The sequence below is a fragment of the Ricinus communis genome, chromosome 1, assembly GCF_019578655.1.
Source record: "Ricinus communis isolate WT05 ecotype wild-type chromosome 1, ASM1957865v1, whole genome shotgun sequence".
NCBI classification, from domain to species: domain Eukaryota; kingdom Viridiplantae; phylum Streptophyta; class Magnoliopsida; order Malpighiales; family Euphorbiaceae; genus Ricinus; species Ricinus communis.
The window spans coordinates 27,848,689-27,856,617 of NC_063256.1; positions in this window are offsets into that span (position 1 = coordinate 27,848,689).

Sequence of the window (7,929 nt, forward strand, 5' to 3'; positions counted from 1 at the left end):
TTTTTAGGACACTTTTTCTAATTGAGTTGCATTTCTCGATTCCATGAGGGAGCTTCCCTACGTTTAGAGATGGATCCAGAAGCCAACTTTTTTATTTGTGTATCATTATTTTTAATTTTATTGTTTAACAAGCTATTCCCTATAAATGTAACACCTAAATCTAGCCCATTTATTTAGTCTAACCCAAATTTTTATTTATTAACTTATTAATTATGTATAAAGCTTTTTCTAGTTTAACCGATTTACAAATTATGCTTTAATTCCAAGCTTTTGAGCATAGATGGACTACTTTTTATGTAAAATTTTAATTATGTGATCTTAAATCTAATATATGACCCAATTAATTATAATTAAAGTATGAAAAAGCCCACTAGGTCTATATTAATTTTAGTTTTAGCCCAATTATCATCTTATTAACCTAATGGACTATAATTTTCATGTTGGATCTAATTTTTAACCTAAAATCTATATGTCCATGTTTCAATTAGGCAATCTCATTACAGTTATTTGGCATATCAAGCATAAAGTAAAAATAAAAGTCAGAAGATTAAATCTAACTATTACAACTTTTCCTACAATTAAAGAGCGAAAGAAAAATACCTAGAAACTAAGTACAGTACATAAAATCACCAAAAATATATTGAAAACTCAAAAATTAGGCCAAGATTGCACACAGCTTATTGGTCCAGGGAATTTCTTCAAATTTTCATGCCCAAAAGCTAATTTTTACATGCACAAAGGATAGAGAACTTAATTAAAATATAAAATTTAATAAACAACATAAAAATAGAATCAAACAATGAAATCCTCAAAATATGCAAACCCTAGACATCAAAACTAGCAATAAGTAAAAAATAACACTCTAAAGCATATTCCTAATTTTAATCATGCAATTTTAGAAATCTAATCCAAATAAACACAATAAATTAATTATATTTTCCTAAATATTAAACTAATCAGATTTAAAATCCAATAAAATCATACTATCAGATTCAAAACCCATCATGTTTTTATTATCATATTCAAAACCCAACAAGTTGTAGCATGTTAATTCACAAGATAAACCTATTCTAACCACATAGATCATATGAAATAACAGTAAAACATCCTAAACATGTTTCTAGATTCTGAAATAAATATAAAAGAACTAATAAGGTAAAAGGTGTTGATGATCTAGATGTAAGGGGACCCTCAAGTTTCACCGTTGGTTATCATTCTGCGAGTCTTAGGAAATGAGGAGGCAGTTGAGTCAAAGATAGGATGAGAATCTAGTGCGACTTGAGATTTAGAAAAATTATTATCGTTATAAACAAAGATTTCCTAATCTAGCTTCTTTCTTAGTGACTTCCAAGAAAAGCTTTATGTAGGATTCTCTCTCAAAACCTTCTATCTCTGAAAAAAATTTCTAACGATAAAAATTGCTAATTAGAGAGTTGCTAATAATGAATGTTGCTTCCTAATGAAAGTTGCTAACCCTAGACATAAGGCATATTGTATTATTTATAGAGCTAGGATTTGGAAACCTTAAAAAATTAAAACAATATGCTTTAGTTGTTTAAAAGATTTTCTTTTTATCTATCAATAAAATCCAATAAAAATCTTTAAAAATCTTAATAGTTATTACAAAAACTTTCTAGAAATTTATTTTTATATTTTTGGACATTTAAATGTTAAAAATACATGTAAACTGGTCTCGAATTACGAAAAATAGCCAATTGACAATTTGTAGAGCTGGTTGATTCGGCTTTATGCTAAGCCGATTAGCTCTGTGCAGAGCCGATTCGACTGTATGCATAACTAATTGGCTTTAGGGCTAAAAAGTTTGGAAATTATGGCAATTTAGTTCCTAAATTTGCTGAAACAGCCATTTTACCACTCAAAGTTAATTTCTTTTTATAATTAAATCCAAATTGATTCCAAAAAAGAGATTTTCATTCAATTATTCTCAATCCTAACTTAGATTCGCCCGTCTTCAGTCCTACAAAACTTGATAAAGGCAGTAACTTTCGTTATAAGATTTTCCATAAATTCTCTTGATATCTGTATTCAGAAAATGGATGCTGACACTATTTGCCTCTATTTTTTGATTTCCGATCTATAATAATCTCTTATTATTTTCAAAAAAAAGGTTTCGTGGTTTATGATCCACAATAATCTCTTTTCTTTTAATTTTTTTTTTTTTACTTTCTTGTCTTTGATAAAGTTCTTGGCTCTTAAGTATGGATGCATTTTCTTTAGATCCTTTCTTCTACATTTTGGTGGCCTGGGATTTACAAAAGGGGATTTAACGCTATTACTATGAGAAATCTTTTTATTTACTATCTCATTTTCTTGCGTGGATCTATTTCGATATTCTGTTGTGTGGTTTTATGGATCTCTTCTGCCTATTTCATTTGTTCATCTTCTTTCGTATCTTACAGTCCTTTGTAATGATAGTTGTTGGGTTTTTTTTTATTTTTGTAGTTTTATTATGTTATTCAACTGTTGCATGCACTATTCAATTACACGTGCATTTCTTTATGTGCATGTTAATGCTTCTACCTTTTTTGTGCCATGTAGTACTGAGCATGGATCTCGGTGATTTCCGCCCGAACCGAATAACCGTACCGAAAAATACCAGAACCGAAATAACCAAAAATTTTTATAACCGAATTGAACTAATCCGAATTTTTTTTATTACGGTATGGTACTGGTTCTTTAGTAAAAACCGTATCATAGCTGTACTAGAACCGATCTGTCTTGTACTAATCTGGACCAAACCATAGAACCGAATTTTTTACATATATTTATTAATAATTATTTATATAATGTAAATAATATCTATTAAAAATAACTATAATATTATAAAATACTTTATACTATATAAAAAAAAATATTCTATATTTATCATTTTATATAATTCAAGTAATTATTATCAAAATAAAAAAAATACTACATATTTAAAATAACTATAATATTGTAATATACTTTATACTCTATAAAAAAAATATAAGTTATATATTAATATATCATATAGTATATACTGATACTAATATACACACTCTAACACTAAATTTATAATTTACTATCTACTAACTTAACCCTAATACCTTTCCTTACCACATACTACAAGCATACACCTAACAATTTGAACACATCGTCTTCCTCTTTAGAATACACCGCCACACCTCCCATTTTGCAATTCAAAAAGACAAAATTCGTTAGACAAATTTCTGGATAAAAAATCAAATGGAAGGAGGAAGAAATTCGCTCGTGTAGACGTCTTCCTCTTTAGAACACACCGCCGCACCTCTCAATTTTCAATTCAGAAAAATAAAATCCCTAAAGTAAATTTCTAGATAGAAAATCAAAAGAAAGAAGGAAGAAATTGGCTTGCCTAGACGTCTTCCTCTTTAGCGACACACATAATTGACTCACAAAAATGCAGAAGCAAGAATTAGCTCGCGTAAACATCTTCCTCTTTAGCGCTCTCTCTTTCCATAACTGTGCCGTCGTTGTTCAGTCCCAGATATTTTTCTTTTGTTTTTACTTTTTTATTTTTATTTTTGATAGATAGATAGTTGGCTACAATTGTGAAAAATATTTTATTCTAATAATTGCCATCTGCAAAATATTTTTACGCTAGCAGTAATATATATTTTAATAGTTTGTATTTGAACATTGAATGAATTAATATACTTGCAAGTGACTGAATTGAATAACAAATTGTTAAGAATGTAATTGCAATTTTAATTCATATTTTCATGCTACTTTCTTTAGGTTAGTAATCATATTTTCTCTAAATATATTTGATTAAAGATGAGATTAAATTTATATTTTTTAAAATTTTTTAGAACCAAAAATAGCACCGAACCGAACTGTATTTAACAGTAAAAATTGATATAATACGGTACAGATCATTTTATATTTAGTACCGAACTGGTATTTTCAATTTTAAAAGAATCGAGATTTAGATAACCGAATTAGACTGATCCGTACTCAGCTCTAGTGCCATGCATTTTAAGTATTTATGCTTAGGATTGACAGTTTAAATTTTTCATTGATATGAGCCTTTGTTGTTTATATGGGCTGCCTTTGTTTGCATGACCCATTATAAGGATTTTTATCTAACTTTCTCTAGAAAAAGTCACTTAGTTATGCCCACTGTTTTGTTGATTTAATTTCTATAATATCATACTTGCTGATATCCACTCTGTTGATTGATGTTGCATCGGATGGTTTTAATAGTTACACGTATCTTCTATCTTATCTTATTATTGACGATATCACTAATTCAATATCATTATTGCTTTGCTTAGTAATTTAGGAGCTCTATATTTTACTTACGTTAGAAATTATATATACCCATCCCTATTTTAAAACCGCTCTATTTTATTTGCATAAATCTACACGTATTTGGAAATTGAAACAAGATTTAATGGTCTCCTAGATTCTGCGTACCCTACACCCCCCCATCCCTCAACTTGCTTTTGATAATTCTCCTTCTCAAGTAAGCCTACAGGATGTTGTCTCCCCAAGTAACTTTCCTTATAAATGCTTAGTTACCTTCATTTAATGCTATCTTGCAACTAAAACTTTTCTTTTGGTTGAGTTTTCTTACCTGCCATTTAATATACTGATGTTTCCATTACTAAATATTTTCTTTTACTATCTTGCTAATAATGGCAGTTTTTCAAATGTTAGATTTCTCTATTATTAATGCCATGTAGGAAAGTTTGGATATAAAGAATCTTTCTAAAATATTATTTTCAAAGGGTTGCATGAGGTTGGTGGTTGCTTTTTTAACCTTAGCTTATTACTTGCCTCTTTTCTTAACTGAAAAATAAACTTTCTTATGCTTTTATGAACTTATTTTGGATGTAATACATGAAAATGAATTTTTGGTATGAAGTTTACGTGATTCTCTTATTTAACCTATGCTACAGCTTTTTTTAGAATCATTTGCATTCATGGCATTTTCTTAACTCATTCTTAAGCTGGTTTATATATCACGCTATTTTATCGATAGCAACCATAGAGCAAAAATCCTAAAAATATTTTAAGATTACTAAAGGCCATATTTTTTTTTTTCAAAAATGGCTTTTTTATGATGTTGGCAGTTCCTTTCTATTACTATTATACTAACTTTACTTTCTTTTTCGTTGCTTGCTATATATATATTGATCTAAAGGGATTCTGGCGTAGCGTAAGCTTTAATGAAAAAGATATAACAAAAAATTGAAGTACAATCTTCTATTAGTTTTTTTTATTCGCACACGAATGCCAAACAAATAGGCATCGGAATTTATTGATTCAAAAGAATACCAAAAATTAGAGAATAAAGAGAAATCTATCTCTTAAAGAATTTTTATTAATCTCAATAATCATTTGATAAATTAGTTTTGCTTACATATGTATTTATAAGATTTGTGAAGTAACTTTAACATTTAAAGTTAATAAAAGTAAAACTTATAAACTAAATAGCACTTAATACCATAAGTTAACTTAACAAAAATTTAAAATCCTTTAAAATTTTTGTATCAAGTTTAATAACCTCCACTACTAATTACTATTAGATTGTAACCTTTATGTTTAACGTCTTTTATCCCATTGTTCCAAGAATTCTAAGGCTTTCCGCTCTGCATCAGTCCCTCTGGGGTAGATAAAATTCGCGCTCGAATTGTTAGTTGCATCATTATATGAAGAATCACCATAGAAGGGAATTAAATGCTTCATATTAAACACATCTCCGATGTGAATATGACTAGGTAGCTTAAGACGATAAGCATTAGGGTTGATTTTCTCAATAATCTCCATAAGGCCAATCTTCTATGCTGATAACTTGTTATAATCTCCAGCAGAGAAGCGATCCCTGGCCAGAACTACCCACATAAAATCACCCACCTCAAATTCCACATGCCTGCATTTCTAATCTGCGTGTTCCTTATACTAAGAATTGGCTAAGGATAAATTTTCGTACATTGCTGTTGTCCCTTAGAACCAAGAAACTGGGGGGGGGGGGGGGGGGGGGGGGGGGGAGGGGGTTTGAATTGGTGACCTTAAATTGCATAATTGAATAAACTTAGGAGGCACACAAGGATTTAAAGAAGAGTAAAGAGAATTGGAAAAGAGTTAGGGTTAGAGAAATTAACACAAAAGTTTATAGTGGTTCGAGAACAATCCTCCATATATCCACTCCTTAAGATCACATTTGAGTATTCCACTATAATCTTCAAGATTACAACCTTTGGGTTTTGCAAGTTCACCCAACAACTTGGTGTTTTCCAAGGCTAACACTTAACCTCTTCCGTTAGTAAACTAATCACTCACTAAGTCTTTTAACCCTTGACTATTAATGGTTACTCAACAACCAATTTTTTATATTTTTAATACTTAGTCTCACACAACAATCCTTACAAGAGCATTCAAGCTCTTTCAACAACCACGATAAGAGAAATATTAATTGCAAGAAGAGAAGAAATGAATACACAATAATTGAGACTTTTGGAGGTTGTTGATTAACCATAAAAGATCATTTGGTGTGGTTTTTATAGCCTTAAAATTCAAGAGAGCCGTTACTCTCATAAACTAAAAAAATTCACTAATTTTTACTTTAAGGCAGTGCACTAAATGCACTTGTCATAATGAAATTCGTGGTTACGAGTCTTGAAATCCTCCAACAGCTATCTGACATGACGCCATGGCATTGGCAGCTTTCTGATATTACCGTTGGTGATTTCTAACAGATACTTCAGTCTTCAATTATTGCGGTCACGCCCTCTTGAGGTGTGGTCACGATTTCAAGCTTTTTAATGCCAAAGTCTTCTGCCTTCAAACCTTTACATGGTGTGGTCGCGATTTTGATCAATTATATTCTAAAAGTTACTGCCACCAAAGTGTTGATTTTCATGGGCGTGCCCTTATGGTGCGGTCATGATTTCAACTCTACTTATGCTACACTAATGAAACTCAAGAAAAAAATTATTCTAAGTATCAATTTGTTTGTTAAGATCAAAAGATAGGATAATAAGCCATGTGACAAGGCACTTAGGCTAATATTCTCCATCTTTCTGATTTTAACAAACAAATTGAGCAAAACAAAATAAATTAAGAAAGATAAAATAAATTAAAAAAATTTAGAATTGTGACTCCCCCTTAATTCTTACTCTCCCTCAATTTATGCATGTAATTTGAAGAATATTCTTATTCTATACACCCAATATTTTTGCTCTATACCCTTCTCCCCCTTTGTCAAATTCAAAAGATTACAATTGCATAAGAATTAAAAGGGGATAAAGAGAAATTAAAGGAGATATACATGAGGGAATCATTAGGCATAATCAAGTAAAATAAGATAAATCATATTAATTGGAATTAGAAATTACATAGATGGGGACAATGAGAACAAAAACAAAAGAAATAAAAACATAAAAAATTGAAAAAGAGAAAAAATAATGAAAGATGTGTATACAATGTAAGATGAGATAAGAGAAGAAATGGCTTTCTAGATATCCTTAGAACCACTTGTCTATTTTTCCTCTTCATCCTACTCATGACTAGACTTATCATCGGATAAGCGCCACGAGTCCGGATACCAAGGAGGTGTCTTATGATGCTTTTGAATTTCGATGAGGTCTTCATGAACATGTTTGAGAAGCCTATAGAACTTCTAAATTCTCTATGCTTGTCAAGTCATGAAGATTATCATCTTGTTCCTTAGGATGATCCTCCCTTAAGGTACACTCGTTTTTTGCTCCGCCCTTTCTTCTTCACTTTTTGTTTCCTCAACTTTCTCTTCTTCTTCCTCTTCACCCGCCTCGATGTTCAAACGTGCCATTTTCTTTTCCCTTGCTTGTTCCGTGGATGATACAGCACTAGCACCCAAAATAACTTCCATGGATTTATCATTCTTTCTCCTTAGAACTTTAAAGCGAAGGAAGTATTGAATGG